Source organism: Triticum aestivum, chromosome 3B (genome assembly GCF_018294505.1).
Source record: "Triticum aestivum cultivar Chinese Spring chromosome 3B, IWGSC CS RefSeq v2.1, whole genome shotgun sequence".
Lineage (NCBI taxonomy): Eukaryota > Viridiplantae > Streptophyta > Magnoliopsida > Poales > Poaceae > Triticum > Triticum aestivum.
Genome location: NC_057801.1, coordinates 799,514,570 through 799,541,071, shown reverse-complemented (window position 1 = coordinate 799,541,071; position 26,502 = coordinate 799,514,570). Strand labels below are relative to the sequence as shown.

Here is a 26,502-nt window from a genome sequence, read left to right as displayed (position 1 = left end):
AAGTAGAATGACAAGCAAGTTGTCACTCCCGCGAAGAAGCTCACAGCTGGACCAAAGCCTGAAACTGAGTGCTTACACTACAAAGGAAATGGTCATTGGAAGCGGAAATGCCCTGAATATTTGGTGGATAAGAAGGATGGCGAAGTGAACAAGGGTATATTTGATATACAGGTTATTGATGTGTGCCTTACTAGTGTTTATAGTAGCCCCTGAGTATTTGATACTTGTTCAGTTGCTAAGATTAGTAACTCTAAACAGGAGTTATATAAACAGAGACTGGTTGAAGGGGAAGTGACGATGAGTGTTGGAAGTGGTTCCAAGATTGATATGATCATCATCGCACACTCCCTATACTTTCGGGATTAGTGTTGAACCTAAATAAATATTATTTGGCGTTTGCGTTGAGCATGAATATGATTTGATCATGTTTATTGCAATAAGGTTATTCATTTAAAATCAGAGAATAATTGTTGTTCTGTTTAAATGAATAAAACCTTTGATGGTCATACACCCAATGAAAATAGTTTGTTGGATCTCGATCGTAGTGATACACATATTCATAATATTGATGCCAAAAGACGCAAAGTTGATAATGATAGTGCAACTTATTTGTGGCACTGCCGTTTGGGTCATATCGGTGTAAAGCGCCTGAAGAAACTCCATAAAGATGGATTTTCGGAATCACTTGGTTATGAATCATTTGATGCTTGCGAACCATGCCTTTTGGGCAAGATGACTAAAACTCCGTTCTCTGGAACAATGGAACGAGCTACTGACTTATTGGAAACAATACATACTGATGTATGCGGTCCAATGAGTGTTGATGCTCGTGGCGGGTATCATTATTTTCTGACCTTCACAAGATGATTGGAGCAGATATGAGTATATCTACTTAATGAAGCACAAGTCTGAAACATTTGAAAAGTTCAAAGAATTTCAGAGTGAAGTGGAAAATCATCGTAATAAGAAAATAAAGTTTCTGCGATCTGATCACGGAGACGAATATTTGAGTTACGAGTTTGGTCTTCAATTAAAACAATGTGGAATAGTTTCACAGCTCACGCCACCTGGAACACCACAACGTTATGGTGTGTCCGAATGTCGTAACTGCACTTTATTGGATATGGTGCGATCTATGATGTCTCTTATCGGTTTACCACTATCGTTTTGGGGTTATGCATTAGAGACAGCTGCATTCACGTTTAATAGGGCACCATCTAAATCCGTTGAGACGACACCGTATGAACTATGGTTTAATAGTAAGCCTAAGCTGTCGTTTCTTAAAGTTTGGAGTTGCGATCCTTATATGAAAAAGGTTTTCAACCTGATAAGCTCGAACCCAAATCGAAGAAGTGCGTCTTCATAGAATACCCAAAGGAAACTATTGGGTACTCCTTCTATCACAAATCCAAAGGAAAAACATTTGTTGCTAAGAATGGATCCTTTCTAGAGAAGGAGTTTCTCTCGAAAGAAGTGAGTGGGAGGAAAGTAAGAGCTTGATGAGGTAATTTGTACCTTCTCCCGAATTGGAAAGTAGTTAATCACAGAAATCAGTTCCAGTGATTCCTACACCAGTTAGTGAGGAAGCTAATGATGATGATCATGAAACTTCAGATCAAGTTACTACAAAAACCTCGTAGGTCTACCAGAATAAGATCCGCACCAGAGTGGTACGGTAATCCTATTTTGGAAGTCATGTTACTTTACCATGATGAACCTACGAACTATGAAGAAGCGATGGTGAGCCCAGATTCCGCAAAATGGCTTGAGGCCATGAGATCTGAGATAAGATCCATGTATGAAAACAAAGTATGGACTTTTATTTACTTGCCCAATGATCGGCGAGACATTGAGATTAAATGGATCTTCAAGAGGAAGACGGATGCTGATAGTGTTACTATCTACAAAGCTAGAATTGTCGCAAAAGGTTTTCGACAAGTTCAAGGTGTTGACTACGATGAGAGTTTTTCACTCATATCTATGCTTAAGTCTGTCTGAATCATGTTAGCAATTGCCACATTTTATGAAATCTGGCAAATGGATGTCAAAACTGCATTCCTTAATGGATTTTTTAAAGAAGAGTTGTATATGATGCAACCAGAAGGTTTTGTCAATTCGAAAGGTGCTAACAAAATATGCAAGCTCTAGCAATCCATCAACGGACTGGTGCAAGCATCTCGGAGTTAGAATATACGCTTTGATGAGTTGATCAAAGCATATGGTTTTATACGGACTTTTGGAAAGACCTGTATTTACAAGAAAGTGAGTGGGAGCACTACAACATTTCTGATAAGTATATGTGAATGACATATTGTTGATCGGAAATAATGTAGAATTATTCTGCAAAGCATAAAGGAGTGTTTGAAAGGAGTTTTTCAAAGAAAGACCTCAGTGAAGCTGCTTACATATTAAGCATCAAGATCTATTGAGATAGATCAAGACGCTTGATAAGATTTTCAATGAGTACATACCTTGACAAGATTTTGAAATAGTTCAAAATGGAACAGTCAAAGAAAGAGTTCTTGCCTGTGCTGCAAGGTGTGAAATTGAGTGAAGACTCAAATCCCGACCACGGCAGAAACTAGAAAAGAGAATGAAAGTCATTCCCTATGCCTCAGTCATAGGTTCTATAAAGTATGCTATGTACCAGACCTATTGTATACCTTGCTCTGAATTTGGCAAGGGAGTGCAATAGTGATCTAATAGTAGATCACTGGACAGCGGTCAAGAATATCCTTAGTGAGGACTAAGGAGATATTTCTCGATTATGGAGGTGATAAAAGAGCTCATCGTAAAAGTTACATCAGTGCAAGCTTTTACACCGATCCAGATGACTCTAAGTCTCAATCTGGATACATATTGAAAGTGGGAGCAATTAGCTAGAGTAGCTCCATGCAGAGCATTGTAGACATAGAATATTTGCAAAATACATACGGCTCTGAATGTGACAGACCCGTAGACTAAACTTCTCTCATGAGCAAAACATGATCATACCTTAGTACTCTTTGGGTGTTAATCACATAGCGATGTCAACTAGATTATTGACTCTAGTAAACCCTTTGGGTGTTGGTCACATGACGATGTGAACTATGGGTATTAATCACATACAGATGTGAATATTGGTGTTAAATCACATGGTGATGTGAACTAGATTATTGACTCTAGTGCAAGTGGGAGACTGAAGGAAATATGCCCTAGTGGCAATAATAAAGTTATTATTTATTTCCTTATTTCATGATAAATGTTTATTATTCATGCTAGAATTGTATTAACCGGAAACATAATACATGTGTGAATACATAGACAAACATAGTGTCACTAGTATGCCTCTACTTGACTAGCTCGTGAATCAAAGATGGTTAAGTTTCCTAGCCATAGACATGAGTTGTCATTTGATTAATGGGATCACATCATTAGGAGAATGACGTGATTGACATGACCCATTCCGTTAGCCTAGCACTTGATCGTTTAGTATGTTGCTATTGCTTCCTTCATGACTTATACATGTTCCTGTAACTATGAGATTATGCAACTCCCGTTTGCCGGAGGAACACTTTGGGTGCTACCAAACGTCACAACGTAACTGGGTGATTATAAAGATGCTCTACAGGTGTCTCCGAAGGTAGATGTTGGGTTGGCGTATTTCGAGATTAGGTTTTGTCACTCTGATTGTCGGAGAGGTATCTCTGGGCCCTCTCGGTAATACACATCACTTAAGCCTTGCAAGCATTGCAACTAATGAGTTAGTTGTGGGATGATGTATTACGGAACGAGTAAAGAGACTTGCCGGTAACGAGATTGAACTAGGTATTGGATACCGACGATCGAATCTCGGGCAAGTAACATACCGATGACAAAGGGAACAACGTATGTTGTTATGCGGTTTGACCGATAAAGATCTTCGTAGAATATGTAGGAGCCAATATGAACATCCAGGTTCCACTATTGGTTATTGACCAAGAATATAGTTCTGGAACCCGTAGGGTCCGCACGCTTAAGGTTTCGATGACAGTTATATTATGAGTTTATGAGTTTTGATGTACAGAAGGAGTTCGGAGTCCCGGATGAGATCGGGGACATGACGAGGAGTCTCGAAATGGTCGAGGGACGTAAAGATCGATATATTGGACGACTATATTCGGAGTTCGGAAAGGTTCCGAGTAATTCGGGTATTTTTCGGAGTACCGGAGAGTTACTGGAATTCGCCGGGGAGTATATGGGCCTTATTGGGCCATACGGGAATAGAGGAGAGAGGCCAAAAGGAAGGAGGCCTGCGCCCCCCCTCTGGTCCGAATTGGACAAGGGGCGCAGCCCCCTTTTCCTTCTTCTTCTCCCCCTCTTTCCCCTTCTCCTACTCCAACAAGGGAGGTGGAATCCTACTAGGACTAGGGAGTCCTAGTAGGACTCCACACTTGGCGCGCCCCCTCCTAGGGCCGGCCTCCTCCCCCCTTGCTCCTTTATATACGGGGGCAGGGGGGCACCCCATGACACACAAGTTGATCTACGGATCGTTTCTTAGCCGTGTGCGGTGCCCCCCTCCATCATATTCCACCTCGGTCATATCGTCGCGGAGTTTAGGCGAAGCCCTGCGCCGGTAGAACATCATCATTGTCACCACGCCGTCGTGCTGACGGAACTCATCCCCGACGCTTTGCTGGATTGGAGCCCGGGGAACGTCATCGAGCTGAACGTGTGCTGAACACGGAGGTGCCGTACGTTTGGTGCTTGGATCGGTCGAGTCGTGAAGACGTAGGACTACATCAACCGCGTTGTGATAATGCTTCCGCTTACGGTCTACGAGGGTACGTGGACAATACTCTCCTCTCTCGTTGCTATGCGATCACCATGATCTTACATGTGCGTAGGAAAATTTTGAAATTACTACGTTCCCCAACAGTTTCATGATAACATCTAATTCAATAGTGCAAATACAATTCTAAATAAAATAAAATTATGTTGATTTCATCCAAAAATTTAAACTAAGATGATATAAACTAAATGCAAGAATATGCACTAGATATTATCGTTTTACCATCCTTGACCGAGTGATCACAGAACTCTTGCTGCTGCTTCCATGCATGAAATTTATGATTTTATGAGATAAATAGAATCGCAAATCAAGCCACATATTAAGAGAGGAAGAGAGAAAGAAAGAGCGTACTGAAACTAAACCTAATTGTACCGATGCATACACACCTGAAGATGACTCTTTAGATGGTAGATCATGAGGCCCTTCACCCTTGACTCCCATTATCCTCATGATAGTATTCTAAGTTGCCTCTGCCTGCCATGAACAAAAATTACCAGGTAACTGAAAAATCAAAAAGCTATCAGGCTCTAGACTGAAACAACAAGCATAGATCGATCTCCCCATTGCCTGACGCTGTTGTGGAGTGGAGTTCAACGGTCCACCGGAGACGAGACTTGGGGTCATGGTGATGAGGCCGGAGTCGCCGGCTTGTGGCTCACGATCTGGGCGAAAAGGAATCAGCTGAAATCATTGGGACATCTTATTTTCGTGAACGAAGAGAGCATATGATTGAAATTATTGGTGTTAAACCATTAGAATATATGCCTCTAAAACAATTACCTAGTTATTTACAAAATGATGCTATGCGTTTCCCCTTTGTAACCAACCAACCAGACACTTCTTCCAGAGTTCTTTGTTACTCACGTGAACAAGATACTACTATCTAAATCAAGGAAATGTTATCTAGCGACCGTTCGCCAGGGGGCTAAACCCAGTGAAGGTCCTCCCTGCCCGTCGCATGAATCTCGGAACATAACGGACACCACGTAGGATCGCTGGAGTGGTTCGATGTGCAACTGCTTCTGGCGAGCGCGTGCTTGCCGGGTCGAACCCATGACCTCATGTGCGCGGGCGGGCGCCCAACACCACTGGGCTACTAGGGCCTTTTATGAATCTTTTGTGTTTAAAATGCCACACATATTTTCCAGTCCCGAAAATCACATGGCAGTTTTATTTTTTGTAGCATGGCATGTTTTAAGAGAATGCCATTTTTATTATTGGGAGATGTCATTTTTTTATTCTAATGGCATGGTAGTTTTTTTTACTAAGCGCACGGCTTTTTTATTAACAATATGATGACATTTTTATTATAAGAGGATGTAGTTTTATTATAAGAGGGTGACATTTTTTATAATGATAATTTTTACCGTAGCATCTTTTATTAAGAGGAGGGCATTTTTTTATTATAAGATAATGGCATTTCTCATAAATAGGTTGGTATTTTTACTATAAGAAGATGGCATTTTTTATCATGACATTTATTATAAATCTGTCATGCATGTTTTATATATGATGCAATTTTTTACTTTTTTTGTACTACTGTTATACATGAAAAATCTTTTGAGATGTGATAGTTTATATAGTTTTTTCTATCATTTTTTTCTTTTTACCTTTATAATGGGCTGCAAGGCCTAATAAGAAGGGCTGACGAGGCTAGGTCGTCCTGGGCCGGCTCGACGGGGGTCCTCCCCAGCGACCGGACACCATATAGTCCAAGATGTGGTACCCCTAAAAAAAAGTCCGAGATGTGAGAGCAACAAATTAACGAGTGCTCCTTCGGAAATCAGCGCCACTTGGCGCGCTCTCAACGATTCGCCACGTGTCGCGCTCTGGACGCTCCCTCCAGATTTCGTTTTTTATTTTTTTTTCGCATGAGTTTTCAGCTTTTTAAACGGTTTTTCTGTGTTTTTTTTGATGTTTTGGTTTTCCACCGGTCTTTCCTAGTTTTTCGACTAAAAAATAATTTTCGAAAAAAAAATTGCGTAATAAAATGCGTTTTCTTTTTTCTTTTCCTTTCGCGAGAGTCACGGTTTTGTTTCCGTGAGAGGCGCGATTTTTCTTTCGCGAGAGGCACGGCCGTGCCTCTTGGAAACAAAAAAATGCGTTTTCTGTTTTTTTCCTTTCGCGATAGGCACGATTTTGCTTCCGCGAGAGGCACAGTTGTGCTTCCGCGAGAGTCACGGTCGTGCCTCTTGGAAACGAAAAAATAGTTTTCTATTTTTTTCTTCCACGAGAGGCACGGTTGTGCTTTCACGAGAGTCACGGCCGTGCATCCTCGGAAACGAAAAAAAATGCGTTTTTTGTTTTTATTTCTTTCGCGAGAGACACGGTTTTGCTTCCGCGAGAGGCACGGTTGTGATTTCGTAAGAGGCACAGGCGTGGCTCTTTCGGAAAGGGAAAACACCATGCTCCAGGTTCGGTTTTTTCGTCCGGTTTTTCCGTAAAAAAAAGTTCGTCAAAACCTATCAAAGTGGGATCTAGTTTTGAAGATCTCGACGCGAGGAATCCAACGGCGAAGGCGGTTCGAGATTTGGACGCACGGTTTAAGAGATAAAACATTTTGAATAAACAGATCTACGAAAAAAAGGAAAAACTCTCAGCTTGCGACAAGTGGCGCACATGCAGCACGCACTTATCGCAACCTGAGGAATTGGAATGATATTTGCAACAAGTACTCCTTAACTAGTGATTTCGCCGAGATGTGGTTGATAGTGTGACCTCCGTTGGTACTAGGAAGATGTTCTTGCAGTTAGAGTTTAGGTACGGCATTTTGGAGAACGAGCTCCGTTGAACAATTCAAAATTCAAAAAAAAATATTTTCAAAAAGTTTTGAAAAAATTTACACATGTATGCCAGGACATGAAGTGTATGTGTGTAAAATTTCAGAATGAAATACCTTGAATTGCGAGCTGCACAACAAAACCAAAATCATGGACTTTGAGGATGAACACTACGTATGCTAAAAAGCTCCAAATTTGTCTTTTTTGTGTAGCTCTCATTTTAACTATTTTGACTTGAAAAATTACACACATGTACATGATGTATCTGGGTATATGTCTATTTATTTATTTATTTGCAGAATTTGTTGAAACTGAAAACTTTCAATTTTAAATATTTCAAATTAAGGCCTCCATGAAGCTAAAAAACATCTTACATTTAGGAACAGTGAGATAGTATTTAGAAGTGATCCTCCCGCTTCTTGATCCGCACGCGGAGCTCGTAAGGCGGCGGTGCGTCCATGCTCGCCGGCGTCTCCACCATCAACACCGTGAACCTCCGGATCACGGCGGCCACCACGGCCTTCATCTGCATGTAAGCCAACTCCCTTCCGAGGCATGCCCGCGGCCCCGCGTGGAACACCGGGTACCTCGCCGCGTTGATCGCCACGAACTCGCCGCGATCACTATGGCGCCACCGCTCGGGTCGGAACTGGCGGCAGTCATCACCCCACAGCCGCGGCATCCTCCCCATTGTGTATGTCGAGTAGTCCGCACACCAGCCGGTCCGCACCGTCGTGCCGTTCGGAAGCACGTCTGCGGCCGCCGCCACGCGCGTGTTGATCGGCACCGGCGGGTACAGCCGCATCGCCTCCGTGAGCGCTGTGTGCAGGTAGTGCATCCCCTTCAGCTCCTCGTATTGCCCCGCGTCGTCTCCGTGCGGCATGCGCGTGACCTCCTGATACGTTCATTTTGCATCTTGCTTTTATATCAATATTTATTGCATTATGTGCTGTTATTACACATTATATATCAATAGTTATGGCTATTCTCTCTTATTTTGTAAGGTTTACCATGAAGAGGGGGAATGCCGGCAGCTGGAATTCTGGCTAGAAAAGGGGCAAACGTTGGAAACTTATTCTGCACTGCTCCAAAAGACCTGAAACTCCACGTAACTTATTTTTGGAATTAATAAAAATTATTGAGCGGAAGAAACACCTCAGGGGGCCCACACCATGGCCAGGAGGGTGGGGGGGGGGGGGGGCGCCCACCCCTACTGGGCGCGCCCCCTGTCTGCTGGGCCCCCTGGTGGCCCTCCGGTGTCCATCTTCTGCTATATGAAGGCTTTTACCCTGGAAACAATTGTGGGCAAGCTTACGAGACGAAACTCCACCGCCACGAGGCGGAACCTTCGTGGAACCAATCTAGAGCTCCGGCAGAGCTGTTCTACCGGGGACACTTCCCTCGGGAAGGGGGAAATCATGACCATCGTCATCACCAACGATCCTCCCATCGGGAGAGGGTCAATCTCCATCAACATCTTCACCAACACCATCTCCTCTCAAACCCTAGTTCATATCTTGTATCCAATCTTATATCCAAAACCACAAATTGGTACCTGTGGGTTGCTAGTAGTGTTGATTACTCCTTGTAGTTGATGCTAATTGGTTTACTTGGTGGAAGATCATATGTTCAGATCCTTAATGCATATTATTACACCTATGATTATGAACATGAATATGCTTTGTGAGTAGTTACGTTTGTTCCCGAGGACATGGGTGAAGTCTTGCTAGTAGTAGTCATGTGAATTTGCTATTCGTTCGATATTTTGATGAGATGTATGTTGTCTTTCCTCTAGTGGTGTTATGTGAACGTCGACTACATGACACTTCACCATTATTTGGGCCTAGAGGACGACATTGGGAAGTAATAAGTAGATGATGGGTTGCTAGAGTGACAGAAGCTTAAACCCTAGTTTATGCATTGCTTCGTAAGGGGCTGCTTTGGATCCATATGTTTCATGCTATGGTTAGGTTTACCTTAATACTTTTGTTGTAGTTGCGGATTCTTGCAATAGGGGTTAATCATAAGTGGGATGCTTGTTCAAGTAAGGGCAGTACCCAAGAACCGGTCCACCCACATATCATATTATCAAAGTACCGAACGTGAATCATATGAGCGTGATGAAACTAGCTTGACGATAATTCCCATGTGTCCTCGGGAGCGCTTTTCTCATTATAAGAAATTGTCCAGGCTTGTCCTTTGCTACAAAAAGGATTGGGCCACCTTGCTGCACTTTATTTAATTTCATTGCTTGTTACTCGTTATGATTTATCTTATCACAAAACTATCTGTTACCTACAATTTCAGTGCTTGCAGAGAAAACCTTACTGAAATCCGCTTATCATTTCCTTCTGCTCCTCGTTGGGTTCGACACTCTTACTTATCGAAAGGACTATGCTAGATCCCCTACACTTGTGTGTCATCAAGACTCTTTTCTGGCGCCGTTGCCAGTGAGTGTAGCGCTTTTGGCGAGTGGAACTTGCTAAGGAAACATTTATATAGTGTGCTGAAATTTTATGTTACTTGTCACTATGGAAACTAATCTTTGAGGGGCTTGTTTGGGGCATCTTCGCCCCGAACAGTAGAGCAAAGAGTTGCTTTTCAACCTACTGAACCTACTGAAAATGTTTACTTTGAGATTCCTTCGGGTATGATAGAGAAGCTGCTAGCTAATCCATTTGCAGGAGATGGAACATTACATCCCGATTTACACCTTATCTTTGTGGATGAAGTTTTTGGATTATTTAAGCTTGCAGGTATTCCCGATGATGTTGTCAAAAGGAAGGTCTTCCCTTTATCTTTGAAGGAAGATGCATTGACATGGTATAAGCTATGTGATGATACGGGATCTTGGAATTATAAATGATTGAAGTTGGAATTTCACCAGAAGTTCTACCCTATGCATCTTGTTCACCGTGATCGTAATTACATATATAATTTCTAGCCTCGCGAAGGAGAAAGCATCGCTCAAGCTTGGGGGAGGCTTAAGTCAATGTTATATTCATGCCCCAATCATGAGCTCTCCAGATAAATGATTATTCAAAAAATTTATGCTCGGCCTTCTCTCAATGATCGCACCATGCTAGATACTTCCTGTGCTGGTTCTTATATGCTGAAGACTATTGAATTCAAATGGGACTATTGGAAAGAATTAAACGCAACTCTGAAGATTGAGGTTCCGACGATGGTAAGGAGTCAGGTATGACACCTAAGTTTGATTGTGTTTAATCTTTTATGGATACCGACACTTTTCGTGGATTTAGCGCTAAATATGGACTTGACTGTGAGATAGTAGCTTCTTTCTGTGAATCTTTTGCTACTCACGTTGATCTCCCTAAGGAGAAGTGGTTCAAATATAAGCCTCCCATTGAAGTAAAAGTAGCTGCACCTATTACAGTTGAAGAAAATACTATCACTTATAATGATCCTATTGTTCCTACTACTTATGTTGAGAAACCACCTTTTCCGGTTAGGATAAAGAATCATGCTAAATCTTTGATTGTTGTTCGTAAGAGTAATACTAGGACGTATACACGTCCTGAGCAAATCAAAGTTGAACCTAGTATTGTTATGGTTAAAGGTCTCCTGGATGATGATTTAGATGGGCATGTTATTTATTTCTGTGATGAAGCTGCTAATATCGCAAAACCAGATGCTAAGATACATAGACTCGTTGTAGGCATGCCTGTTATTTCTGTTAAAATAGGAGATCAATGTTATCATGACTTATGTTATATGGGTGCTAGTGCTAGTGCAATACCTCATTCCTTATATAAAGAAATTATGCATGACATTGCACCTGCTGAGATAGAAGAAATAGATGTTACAATTAAGCTAGCCAATATAGATACTATTTCACCAGTTGGGATTGTTAGAGATGTTGAAGTCTTGGGTGGGAAGGTCAAATACCCTGCTGATTTTCTTGTTCTTGGTTCCCCAAAAGATGACTTTTGTCCCATCATATTTGGTAGACCCTTCTTAAATACTGTTAACGCTAGGATTGATTGTGAAAAGGATGTTGTCACAATTGGCTTGGATGATATGACTCATGAATTTAATTTTGCTAAATTTCGTAGACAACCCCGTGTTAAAGAATTACTTAGTAAATATGAAGTAATTGGTCTTGCTTCTATTGTCGTGCCTCCTACTGATCCGTTAGAACAATATTTGCTAGACCATGAAAATGATATGTTTATGAAAGAAAGAAGGGAAATAGATGAAGTGTTCCTTAAACAATAACCTATTCTGAAACATAACCTTCTCGTTGAAATTCTAGGGGATCCCCCTCCACCCAAGGGTGATCCCGTGTTTGAACTCAAACCATTACCTTATAATCTTAAGTATACTTATCTTGATGAAAAGAAAATATATCCTGTTATTATTAGTGTTAACCTTTCAGAACAAGAAGAAGAAAGATTATTGAAAACTCTGAAGAAGCACCGTGCTGCTATTGGATATACTCTGGATGATTTTAAGGGCATTAGTCCCACATTATTCCAACACAAAATTAGTCTGGAGGACGATGCCAAACCAGTTAGAGATCCTCAATGACGACTGAATCCCAAGATGAAAGAAGTGGTAAGAAAGGAGATACTAAAGCTCCTTGAGGCAGGTATAATTTATCCCGTTGCTGATAGTGATTGGGTAAGCCCTGTCCATTGTGTTCCTAAAAAGGGAGGTATTACTGTCGTTCCTAATGATAAAGATGAATTGATCCCGCAAAGAATTATTACATGTTATAGGATGGTAATTGATTTCTGTAAGTTAAATAAAGCTACTACAAAAGATCATTACCCTTTACCTTTTATTGATCAAATGCTAGAAAGACTACCCAAACACACATATTTCTGCTTTCTAGATGGTTATTCTGGTTTCTCTCAAATACCTGTGTCAGCGAAGGATCAATCAAAAACTACTTTTACTTGTCCTTTCGGTACTTTTGCTTATAGACGTATGCCTTTTGGTTTATGTAATGCACCTGCTAACTTTCAAAGATACATGATGGCTATATTCTCTGACTTTTGCGAAAAGATTTGTGAGGTATTCATGGATGACTTCTCTGTTTATGGATCCTCTTTTGATGATTGCTTGAGCAACTTGATCGAGTTTTGCAGAGATGCGAAGACACTAGTCTTGTCTTGAATTGGGAAAAGTGCCACTTTATGGTTAAGGAAGGCATTGTCTTGGGGCACAAAATTTCCGAGAGAGGTATTGAAGTTGATAAAGCTAAAGTTGATGCTATTGAAAAGATGCCATGTCCCAAGGACATAAAAGGTATAAGAAGTTTCCTTGGTCATGCCGGTTTTTATAGGAGGTTCATCAAGGACTTCTCTAAAATCTCTAGTCCTCTGACTAATTTATTGCAAAAAGATATTCCTTTTGTCTTTGATGATGATTGTGTAGAAGCATTTGAAATACTTAAGAAAGCTTTGATCACTGCACCTATTGTTCAGCCACCCGATTGGAATTTACCCTTTGAAATTATGTGTGATGCTAGTGATTATGCTGCAGGTGTTGTTCTAGTGCAAATAGTTGAGAAGAAATTGAATGTTATCCAGTATACTAGTAAGACTCTTGATACCACCCAGAGAAATTATGCTACTACTAAAAAGGAATTCTTAGCAGTTGTGTTTGCATGTGATAAGTTTAGACCTTATATTGTTGATTCCAAAGTTACTATTCACACTGATCATGCTGCTATTAAATATCTTATGGAAAAGAAAGATGCTAAGACTAGACTCATTAGATGGGTTCTCTTGCTCCAAGAATTTGATTTGCATATTGTTGATAGAAAGGAAGCTGAGAACCCCGTTGCAGACAACTTGTCTAGGTTAGAGCATGTTCTTGATGACCCACTGCCTATTGATGATAGCTTTCCTGATGAACAATTAGCGATCATTAATGCTTCTCGTACTGCTCCTTGGTATGCTGATTATGCTAATTACATTGTTGCTAAAATTATACCACCTAGTTTCACATACCAACAAAAGAGAAAGTTCTTTTATGATTTAAGATATTATTTCTGGGATGACCCACACCTTTATAAAGAAGGAGTAGACGGTGTTATTAGACGTTGCGTACCTGCGCATGAACAGGAACATATCCTACGCAAGTGTCACTCCGAATCATATGGAGGACACCACACTGGAGACAGAACTGCACATAAGGTATTGCAATCCGGTTTTTATTGGCCTAGTCTCTTCAAAGATGCTCGTAAGTTTGTCTTCTCTTGTGATGAATGTCAAAGAATTGGTAATATTAGTAGACGTCAAGAAATGCCTATGAATTATTCTCTTGTTATTGAACCGTTTGATGTTTGGGGCTTTGATTATATGGGACCTTTTCCTGCCTCTAATGGTTATACACATATTTTAGTTGCTGTTGATTACGTTACTAAGTGGGTAGAAGTTATTCCAACTAGTAGTGCTGATCATAACACTTATATTAAAATGCTTAAAGAAGTTATTTTTCCGAGGTTTGGAGTCCCTAGATATCTTATGACTGATGGTGGTTCACATTTTATTCATGGTGCTTTCTATAAGATGCTTGCTAAGTATGACGTTAATCATAGAATTGCATACCCTTATCACCCACAGTCTAGTGGTCAAGTAGAGTTGAGCAATAGAGAGCTCAAATTAATTTTGCAAAAGACTGTTAATAGATATAGAAAGAATTGCTCCAAGAAACATGATGATGCACTATGGGCTTATAGAACTGCACACAAAAATCCTATGGGCATGTCTCCATATAAGATGGTTTATGGAAAAGCTTGTCATTTACCTCTAGAATTTGAACATAAAGCATATTGGGCTATCAAAGAGCTCAACTATGACTTAAACTTGCCGGTGAGAAGAGGTTGTTTGACATTAGCTCACTTGATGAATGGAGAACCCAAGCATATGAGAATGCCAAACTGTTTAAAGAGAAAGTTAAAAGATGGCATGACAAAAGGATACTGATACATCCACTTTGCATCATGCTTTTATATCAATATTTATAGCATTATGGGCTGTTATTTCACGTTATGTCACAATACTTATGGCTATTCTCTCTTATTTTACAAGGTTTACATGAAGAGGGAGAATGCCGGCAGCTGGAATTCCGTGCTGGAAAAGGAGCAAATATTGGAGACCTATTCTATGCAACTCCAAAAGTCCTGAAACTCCACGGAATATCTTAAAATAAATGAAGAAAAATCGTCACCAAAGATGAAGGCCAGGGGGCCCACACCCTGCTCATGAGGGTGGGTGGCGCCCCCCCTGGGGCGCGACCCCTACCTCATTGGCCCCCTGGTGGCTCTCCGACGCCCATCTTCTCCTATATGAAGTCTTTCGATGAGAAAAAAACAGGAAGCAAGCTTTCGGGACGATACTCCGCCGCCACGAGGCGGAACCTTGGCGGAACCAATCTAGGGCTCCGGCAGAGCTGTTCTGCCGGGGACACTTCCCTCCGGGAGGTGGAAATCATTACCAACATCATCGCCAACGATCCTCTCATCAGGAGAGGGCAATCTCCATCAACATCTTCGCCAGCACCATCTCATCTCCAAACCCTAGTTCATCTCTTGCATCCAATTCTTGTCTCCAAGTCCGGAATTGGTGCTAGTAGGTTGCTAGTAGTGTTGATTACTCCTTGTAGTTGATGCTAGTTGGTTTATTTGGTGGAAGATCATATGTTCAGATCCTTTATGCATATTATTACCCCTCTGATTTTGAACATGAATATGCATTGCGAGTAGTTGCGTTTGTTCTTGAGGACAAGGGAGAAGTCTTGCTATTAGTAGTCATGTGAATTTGGTATTCGTTCGATATTTTGATGAGATGTATGTTGTCTAGCCTCTAGTGGTGTTATGTGAATGTCGACTACATAACACTTCACCATTATTTGGGCCTAGAGGAAGGCATTGGGAAGTAATAAGTAGATGATGGGTTGCTAGAGTGACAGAAGCTTAAACCCTAGTTTATGCGTTGCTTCGTAAGGGGCTGATTTGGATCCATATGTTTCATGCTATGGTTAGGTTTACCTTAATACTTTTGTTGTAGTTGCGGATGCTTGCAATAGAGGTTAATCATAAGTGGGATGCTTGTTCAAGTAAGAACAGCACCCAAGCACCGGTCCACCCACATATCAAATTATCAAAGTACCGAACGCGAATCATATGAGCGTGATGAAAACTAGCTTGACGATATTCCCATGTGTCCTCGGGAGCGCTTTTCCTATTATAAGAGTTTGTCCAGGCTTGTCCTTTGCTATAAAAAGGATTGGGCCACCTTGCTGCACTTTATTTACTTTTGTTACTTGTTGCTCGTTACGATTTATCTTATCACAAAACTATCTGTTACCACTTATTTCAGTACTTGCAGAGAATACCTTGCTGAAAACCGCTTATCATTTCCTTCTGCTCCTCGTTGGGTTCGACACTCTTACTTATCGAAAGGACTACGATAGATCCCCTATACTTGTGGGTCATCAAGACTCTTTTCTGGCGCCGTTGCCGGGGAGTGTAGCGCCTTTGGTAGGTGGAATTTGGTAAGGAAAATTTATATAGTGTGCTGAAATTTTCTGTCACTTGTTACTATGGAAAGTAATTCTCTGAGGGGCTTGTTCGGGGTATCTTCACCTCGTCCAGTAGAGCAAAGAGTTGCTCCTCAACCTACTGAACCTATTGAAAATGAAACTCCTTTTGAAATTCCTTCGGGTATGATGGAAAAACTGCTAGCTAACACTTTTACAGGAGATGGAACAAAGCATCATGATGAACATCTACTCTATGTGGATGAAGTTTGTGGACTATTTAAGCTTGCAGGTATACCCGATGATGTTGTTAAGAAGAAGTCCTTCCCTTTATCTTTGAAGGGAGACGCATTGACATGGTATAGGCTATGTGATGATACGAGATCATGGAACTATAAAGATTGAAACTGGAATTTCATCAAAAGTATTACCCTATGCATCTTGTTCACCGTGATCGCAATTATATATATAATTTTTGGCCTCGCGAAGGAGAAAGCATCGCTCAAGCTTGGGGGAGGCTTAAATCAATTTTATATTCATGCCCCAATCATGAGCTCTCAAGAGAAATAATTGTTCAAAGTTTTTATGCTCGGCTTTCTGATGATAATCGCACCATGCTCGATACTTCTTGTGTTGGCTCTTTTATGATGAAGACTATTGAATTCAGATGGAATTTATTGGATAGAATTAAACGCAACTATGAAGATTGGGACCTCGATGAAGGTAAGGAGTCAGGTATGACACCTAAGTTTGATTGTGTTAAATCTTTTATGGATACCGATATTTTCCGTAAGTTTAGCACTAAATATGGACTTGACTCTGAGATAGTAGCTTCTCTCTGTGAATCTTTTGCTACCCATGTTGATCTCCCCAAGGAGAAGTGGTTTAAATATCATCCTCCCATAGAAGTAAAAGTAGCTGCACCTATTAAAGTTGAACAAAATACTGTCACTTATAATGATCATATTGTTCCTATTTCTTATGTTGAGAAACCACCTTTCCCTGTTAGAATGAAGGATCATGCTAAAGCTTCAACTGCTGTTCGTAAAAGCAATATTAGAACTTATACACCTCCTGAGCAAGTTAAAGTAGAACCTAATATTGCTATTGTTAAAGATCTCTTATCTGATAATATTGATGGGCATGTTATTCAATTCTGTGGTGAAACTGCTAGAATTGCTAAACCTTGTGCTAGAGATAAACATAGACCTGTGGTAGGCGTGCCTGTTATTTCTGTTAAAATAGGAGATCATTGTTATCATGGCTTATGTGATATGGGTGCTAGTGCTAGTGTAATACCCATTGATTATACAAAGAAATTATGCATGATATTGCACCTGCTGAGTTAGAAGATATTGATGTTACAATTAAACTTGCCAATAGAGATACTATATCTGCAATGGGAATTGTTAGAGATGTTGAAGTCTTGTGTGGAAAGACCAAATATCCCGCTGATTTTCTTGTTCTTGGTTCTCCACAAGATAGCTTTTGTCCCATTATATTTGGTAGACCCTTCTTGAGTACTGTTAATGCTAAGATAGACTGCGAAAAGAATGTTGTTACTATTGGCTTGGATGATATGGTTCATGAGTTTAATTTCTCTAAATTTAGTAAACAACATCGTGAGGAAGAATTGCCTAGTAAGGATGAAATTATTGGTCTTGCTTCTATTGCTGTACCTCCTAGTGACCCTTTAGAACAATATTTGCTAGACCATGAAAATGATATGTTCATGAATGAAAGAAGGGAAATAGATGAAGTATTCTTTAAACAGGAACCTATTCTGCAACATAATTTGCCTGTTGAAATCCTAGGGGATCCTCCTCCACTCAAGGGTGATCCCGTGATTGAGCTTAAGCCGTTGCCTGATAATCTTAAATATGCTTATCTTGATGAAAAGAAAATATATCCTGTTATTATTAGTGCTAATCTCTCAGAGCATGAAGAAGAAAGATTATTGAAAACTCTGAAGAAGCACTGTGCCGCTATTGGATATACTCTTGATGATCTTAAGGGCATTAGTCTCACTCTATGTCAACATAAAATAAATTTGGAAGCGGATGCCAAACCAGTTCGTGATCCTCAACGACGTCTGAATCCTAAAATGAAAGAAGTGGTAAGAAAAGAAATACTCAAGCTTCTGGAGGCAGGTATAATTTATCCCGTTGCTGATAGTCAGTGGGTAAGTCCTGTCCATTGTGTCCCTAAGAAGGGAGGTATTACTGTTGTCCCTAATGATAAAGATGAATTGATCCCGCAAAGAATTATCACAGGCTATAGGATGGTAATTGATTTCCGCAAATTAAATAAAGCTACTAAGAAAGATCATTACCCCTTACCTTTTATTGATCAAATGCTAGAAAGATTATGCAAACATACACATTATTGCTTTCTAGATGGTTATTCTGGTTTCTCTCAAATACCTGTGTCGGCTAAAGATCAATCAAAGACTACTTTTACATGCCCTTTTGGTACTTTTGCTTATAGACGTATGCCTTTTGGTTTATGTAATGCACCTGCTACCTTTCAAAGATGCATGATGGCTATATTCTCTGACTTTTGTGAAAAAATTTGTGAGGTTTTCATGGATGATTTTTCCGTCTATGGTTCCTCTTTTGATGATTGCTTGAGCAATCTTGATCGAGTTTTGCAGAGATGTGAAGAAACTAATCTTGTCTTGAATTGGGAAAAGTGCCACTTTATGGTTAATGAAGGTATTGTCTTGGGGCACAAAGTTTCTGAAAGAGGTATTGAAGTTGATAAAGCCAAAGTTGATGCTATTGAAAAGATGCCATGTCCCAAGGACATCAAAGGTATAAGAAGTTTCCTTGGTCACGCTGGATTTTATAGGAGGTTCATTAAGGACTTCTCAAAAATTTCTCGGCCTCTGACTAATTTATTACAAAAAGATGTACCATTTGTCTTTGATGATGATTGTGTAGAAGCATTTGAAATACTTAAGAAAGCATTAGTCTCTGCACCTGTTGTTCAGCCACCTGATTGGAATTTACCCTTTGAAATTATGTGTGATGCTAGTGATTATGCTGTAGGTGCTGTTCTAGGGCAAAGAGTTGATAAGAAATTAAATGTTATTCATTATGCTAGTAAGACTCTAGACAATGCTCAAAGAAATTATGCTACTACCGAAAAGGAACTTTTAGCAGTTGTATTTGCTTGTGATAAATTCAGACCCTATATTGTAGACTCTAAAGTAACTATTCACACTGATCATGCTGCTATTAAATATCTTATGGAAAAGAAAGATGCAAAACCTAGACTTATTAGATGGGTTCTCTTGCTGCAAGAATTTGATTTGCATATTGTTGATAGAAAAGGAGCTGAGAACCCCGTTGCAGATAACTTATCTAGGTTAGAGAATGTTCTTGATGACCCACTACCTATTGATGATAGCTTCCCTGATGAGCAATTAAATGTCATAAGCACTTCTCGTAGCACTCCATGGTATGCTGATTATGCTAATTATATTGTCGCTAAATTTATACCACCTAGCTTCACATACCAACAAAAGAAAAAGTTTTTCTATGATTTGCGACATTACTTTTGGGATGACCCACATCTTTATAAAGAAGGAGTAGATGGTGTTATTAGACGTTGTGTACCGGAGCATGAACAGGAACAGATCCTACGCAAGTGTCACTCCGAAGCTTATGGAGGACACCACGCTGGAGATAGAACTGCACATAAGGTATTGCAATCCGGATTTTATTGGCCTACTCTCTTCAAGGATGCCCGTAAGTTTGTTTTGTCTTGCGATGAATGTCAAAGAATTGGTAATATTAGTAGACGTCAAGAAATGCCTATGAATTATTCACTTGTTATTGAACCATTTGATGTTTGGGGCTTTGATTATATGGGACCTTTTCCTGCCTCTAATGGATATACACATATTTTAGTTGCTGTTGATTACGTTACTAAGTGGGTAGAAGCTATTCCAACTAGTAGTGTTGATCATAACACTTCTATTAAAATGCTTAAGGAAGTTATTTTTCCGAGGTTCGGAGTCCCTAGATATTTAATGACTGATGGTGGTTCACACTTTATTCATGGTGCTTTCCGTAAAATGCTTGCTAAATATGACGTTAATCATAGAATTGCATCTCCATATCACCCACAGTCTAGTGGTCAAGTAGAATTGAGCAATAGAGAGCTCAAATTAATTTTGCAAAAGACTGTTAATAGGTCTAGAAAGAATTGGTCCAAGAAACTTGATGATGCATTATGGGCCTATAGAACTGCATATAAAAATCCTATGGGTATGTCTCCGTATAAAATGGTCTATGGAAAAGCATGTCACTTACCTCTCGAACTAGAACATAAGGCATATTGGGCTATTAAAGAGCTCAACTATGATTTCAAACTTGCCGGTGAGAAGAGGTTATTTGATATTAGCTCACTTGATGAATGGAGAACCCAAGCTTATGAAAATGCCAAGTTGTTTAAAGAAAAAGTTAAAAGATGGCATGACAAAAGAATACAAAAGCGTGAGTTTAATGTAGGTGATTATGTATTGCTATACAACTCTCGTTTAAGATTTTTTGCAGGAAAACTTCTCTCCAAATGGGAAGGTCCCTACGTTATCGAGGAGGTCTATCGTTCCGGTGCCATAAAAATCAACAACTTTGAAGGCACAAACCCAAAGGTGGTAAATGGTCAAAGAATCAAACACTATATCTCAGGTAATCCCATAAATGTTGAAACCAATATTATTGAAACCGTAACCCCGGAGGAATACATAAGGGACACTTTCCAGACCGTTTCAGACCCCGAAAAGGAATAGGTATGTGGTACGGTAAGTAAACTGACTCCACAACAATTTTAAGGCAATATTTCTCCGTTTTGGAATATTTAGAAAAATAGAAAAATAAGTGGCAGTCCGAGAAGGACACGAGGCCTCCATAAGGGTGGAGGGCGCGCCCTACCCCCTGGGCACGCCCCCTACCTTGTGAGCACCTCGTGTGCCCTCCGGACTCTGTTTTCTTGTACGATACGTATGTTGGTCGGTAAAAATTCATTATATATTCTCCCGAAGGTTTTGACTCTCGTACCGCGCAAATATCCTTTGTTTTCGTTTCGAGCTGTTTCTGTTGCAGATTTAGAGCACCATGATTTCTCCCTCCTCCAACAACGAAGAAAAGGATGCTTGGCTTTTGAAGGTAGAGTTGAAAAGACAAGAACCAGAAGAGATCAAGAAGGCCATTGATGCTCAAGCTCCGGTGGTGAAAGAAGAAGACACCCCTCAACCTTTACCTAACCTTTTCACTCCAACAGAGATTGAAGCTTTCAAGATGATTGAGTTAGCTCGCATACAGAACAAGTATCTCACAAAGGAGAATATTTTGTTGAAAGATCATATTGCTGGGCTCAAGGGCGTTATCCGCAAGTTGGAGGAGCTTTTGCGCTTGATGTGCGATTATCCACCGTCATCATCACCACCTCCATCACCTCCGAAGAAATAATCACATGGGTATGGGCACTCCCCTTGGCAACTACCAAGCTTGGGGGAGGTGCCCTGGTATCGTATCACCATCACAACTCCTATATTTACCGTTTTTCTTAGTTCGATCCTTTTAGTAGTATATTGATTTAGTAGAATAAAGTATTGGCATGATCTAGTTTTGAGTTTTGCTTTACGATCCCTCTATGTAATCGAGTCTGTGAGCTACCTATATAATAAAGATTAGTGTTGAGTCAAGGGCTTGATTATTTTGCCATGATCTTGGGTGAATAGAAAGAAGAAAAAGAATAAAAAGAAACAAATAGTTCATATTGATATTATTGAGAGTAATGACTTCACATAGAAAGAGCATGATGATTAAAAGTTGTTGGGAGTTGGCAAATATAGTTTTGGTCATCGTTGCAATTAATAGGAAGTAATAAGGAAAGAGAGGTTTCACATATAGATATATTATCATTGACATCTCTTATGATTGGGAGCACTCATTAAAATATGACATGCTAAAGAGTTGAGGTTGGACAAAGAAGACAACATAATGAGTTATGTTTTCTTACATCTGAGATAAAGTATGTTGTCATGGATCCTCTAACGTGTTGACCTTGCCTTCCCCCCTCATGCTAGCCAAAATTCTCAGCACCAAGTAGAGATACTACTTGTGCTTCCAAATACCCTTAAACCAGTTTTGCCATGAGAGTCCACCATATCTACCTATGGATTGAGTAAGATCCTTCAAGTAAGTTGTCATCGGTGCAAGCAATAAAAATTGCTCTCTAAATATGCATGACTTATTAGTGCAGAGAAAATATGCTTTGTACGAACTTGTTGTGGAAGTAATAAAAGCGACGGACTGCATAATAAAGGTCCACATACACGGGGCAATATAAAGTGACGTTCTTTTGCATTAAGATTTTGTGCATCAACCCTAAACGCGCATGACAACCTCTGCTTCCCTCTGTGAAGGGCCTATCTTTTATTACTATTCTCTACTTTATGCAAGAGTCATGGTGATCTTCACCTTTCCTTTTTCATTTTATCCTTTGGCAAGCTCAGCATGTTGGAAAGAACATGATATATATATATATATATATATTAATTGGATGTAGGGGAGCATGAATTATTATTGTTGACATTACCCTTGAGGTAAAAGGTTGTGGGGCAAAACTATAAGCCCCTATCTTTCTCTGTGTCCGATTAAAACTCCGTAACCATAAGTATTGCGTGAGTGTTAGCAATTATGAAGGACTAAGTGATAGTTGAGTATGTGGACTTGCTTTTAAGCTCTGACATAGACTCTTTCCGATGTTATGATAAATTGCAATTGCTTCAATGACTGAGATTATAATTTGTTGGTGCTCAATAAGGTTTCTGATTCATACTTTTGCATTGTGAAAAATCATCACTTGAACATAAGTAATCATATGACAAAATCTATATATGTTGCTGTTATGGAAATAATCATGATGCCTTCATGTCCGTATTTTATTTTTATCGATGCCTCTACCTCTAAACATGAGGACATATTTATTGTTATCGGCTTTTCGCTTGAGGACAAGCGAGGTCTAAGCTTGGGGGAGTTGATACGTCCATTTTGCATCATGCTTTTATATCAATATTTATTGCATTATGGGCTGTTATTTCACGTTATGTCACAATACTTATGGCTATTCTCTCTTATTTTACAAGGTTTACATGAAGAGGGAGAATGCCGGCAGCTGGAATTCTGGGCTGGAAAAGGAGCAAATATTGGAGACCTATTCTGCGCAACTCCAAAAGTCCTGAAACTCCACAGAATATCTTAAAATAAATAAAGAAAAATCGTCGCCAAAGATGAAGGCCAGGGGGCCCACACCCTGCTCACGAGGGTGGGGGGCGCCCCCCCCTGGGGCGCGCCCCCTACCTCGTGGCCCCCTGGTGGCTCTCCGACGCCCATCTTCTCCTATATGAAGTCTTTCGATGAGAAAAAACAGGAAGCAACCTTTCAGGACGAGACTCCGCCGCCACGAGGCGGAACCTTGGCGGAACCAATCTAGGGCTCCGGTAGAGCTGTTCTGCCGGGGACACTTCCCTCCGAGAGGGGGAAATCATCACCAACGTCATCACCAACGATCCTCTCATCGGGAGAGGGCAATCTCCATCAACATCTTCACCAGCACCATCTCATCTCCAAACCCTAGTTCATCTCTTGTATCCAATTCTTGTCTCCAAGTCCGGGATTGGTGCTAGTAGGTTGCTAGTAGTGTTGATTACTCCTTGTAGTTGATGCTAGTTGGTTTATTTGGTGGAAGATCATATGTTCAGATCCTTTATGCATATTATTACCCCTCTGATTATGAACATGAATATGCTTTGTGAGTAGTTACGTTTGTTCCTGAGGACAAGGGAGAAGTCTTGCTATTAGTAGTCATGTGAATTTGGTATTCGTTCGATATTTTGATGAGATGTATGTTGTCTAGCCTCTAGTGGTGTTATGTGAACGTCGACTACATAACACTTCACCATTATTTGGGCCTAGAGGAAGGCATTGGGAAGTAATAAGTAGATGATGGGTTGCTAGAGTGACAGAAGCTTAAACCCTAGTTTATGCGTTGCTTCGTAAGGGGCTGATTTGGATCCATATGTTTCATGCTATGGTTAGGTTTACCTTAATACTTTTGTTGTAGTTGCGGATGCTTGCAATAGAGGTTAATCATAAGTGGGATGCTTGTTCAAGTAAGAACAGCACCCAAGCAACGGTCCACCCACATATCAAATTATCAAAGTACCGAATGCGAATCATATGAGCGTGATGAAAACTAGCTTGACGATATTCTCATGTGTCCTCGGGAGCGCTTTTCCTTTTATAAGAGTTTGTCCAGGCTTGTCCTTTGCTATAAAAAGGATTTGGCCACCTTGTTGCACTTTATTTACTTTTGTTACTTGTTGCTCGTTATGATTTATCTTATCACAAAACTATTTGTTACCACTTATTTCAGTACTTGCAGAGAATACCTTGCTGAAAACCACTTATCATTTCCTTCTGCTCCTCGTTAGGTTAGACACTCTTACTTATCGAAAGGACTATGATAGATCCCCTATACTTGTGGGTCATCAGATACCAAAGCGAGAATTCAACGTAGGTGATTATGTGTTATTATTCAACTCTCTTTTAAGATTTTTTGCAGAAAAACTTCTCTCTAAATGGGAAGGTCCTTACGTTATCGAGGAGGTCTATCGTTCGGTTGCCATAAAAATCAACAACTTCAAAGGCACAAGTCCGAGGGTGGTGAACGGTCAGAGGATTAAACATTATATCTCAGGTAATCCTATCAATGTAGAAACCAATATTATTGAAACCGTAACCCCGGAGGAATACATAAGGGACACTTTCCAGAATGTTCCAAACTCCGAAAAGGAATAATGTATGTGGTACGGTAAGTAAACCGACTCCAAAACACTTCTAATGGCAATTTTTTTTATCAGTTTTGGAATATTTGTGAATTTTAGGAAGAAAGAAGTAGTCCGGGAAGGACACGAGGCCTCCACGAGGGTGGAGGGCGCGCCCACCCTTACTGGGCGCGCCCTCTTGTCTCATGGCCACCTCGTGTGTCTTCCGGACTCCGTTTTCTTGCACGTTATGTATTTTGGTCGGTAAAAGTTCATTATATAAACTCCTGAAAGTTTTGACTACCGTATCACGCAAAAATCCTTTGTTTTTGTTTCGAGTTGTCCCTGTTGCAGATTTAGAGCAATATGTCATCTCAGGATTCGGAGGGAGAAAGCTATGTGGCTGATTACCTTGCAAATCGTAGGGTCTACGGGGACTTGGACCATTATGGCTGGACCACTGAGTAAGAAGAAGACCATGAGCCTAAGGGAAAGGAGGAGACAAGCTCAGACAAAGACGATGTCCCATTACCTCAACTAGGGGATATGCACGTGGAGTTTAAAAAGTCAAGCCGGCTAGATAGAGCAAAGAAGCCCAAGATCGAGTTTATCCCTTTTCGCCTCTTGCAGGAAAATAAACAATAATTGTGCAAAATAATATTAAACCTCGAGCGGGAGATTGATGACCTAAGGGAGCAAAATTCCATTCTCAAGCACAAGCTGAGAAACAAGCCTACATCATCGACAACTCCTACTTCACCACCTCCGAGGACATAACTACATGGGTATGGGCACTCCCCTTGGCAACTGCCAAGCTTGGGGGAGGTGCCCCGGTATCGTATCACCATCACACTCTTATCTTTACCATTTTATTTAGTTCGATCCTTTTAGTAGTATCTTGATTTAGTATATTGAAGCTTTGATATTAATTAGTTTTAAGTTTTGCTTTGTGATCTCTCTATGTAATCGAGTCCGAGAGTTATCTATAATAAATATTAGTGTTGAATCAAGGGCTTTGCTATCTTGCTATGATCTTGAGAAAAATAGAAAGAACAAAAAGAATAAAAGAGTTCATATTGATCTTATGGATAGTGATGACTTCACACATAGAAAGTATGAGGCATAAAAGTTGTTGAGAGTTGATAAACGTAGTTTTGGTCATCGTTGCAATTAATAGGAACTAATAAGGAAAGAGAGGTTTCACATACAAATATATTATCTTGGACATCTTTTATGATTGGTGATACGTCTACAACATATCTATAATTTTTGATTGTTCCATGCTATTATATTACCTGTTTTGGATGTTTATGGGCTTTATTTTTCACATTTATATCATTTTTGGGACTAACCTATTAACTAGAGGCCCAGCCCGTATTGCTGTTTTTTTGCCTATTTCACTATTTCAAAGAAAAGGAATATCAAACGGAGTCAAAACGGAATGAAACCTTCGGGAGCGTGATTTTTGGAACGAACGTGATCCGGAGGACTTGGAGTGCAAGTCAAGAAGCAATCGAGGCGGCCAGGAGATAGGAGGGCGTGCCTACCCGTCCTGGGGG

At 40.3% G+C, this 26,502-nt stretch overlaps 1 pseudogene; it reads right to left on the bottom strand.

Moving 5' to 3' along the window:
* Positions 1 to 7,987: 7,987 nt before the first annotated feature.
* The window catches only part of LOC123067944 (cytochrome P450 94A2-like), a 38,103-nt pseudogene continuing 19,588 nt past the window's right edge, over positions 7,988 to 26,502 (bottom strand).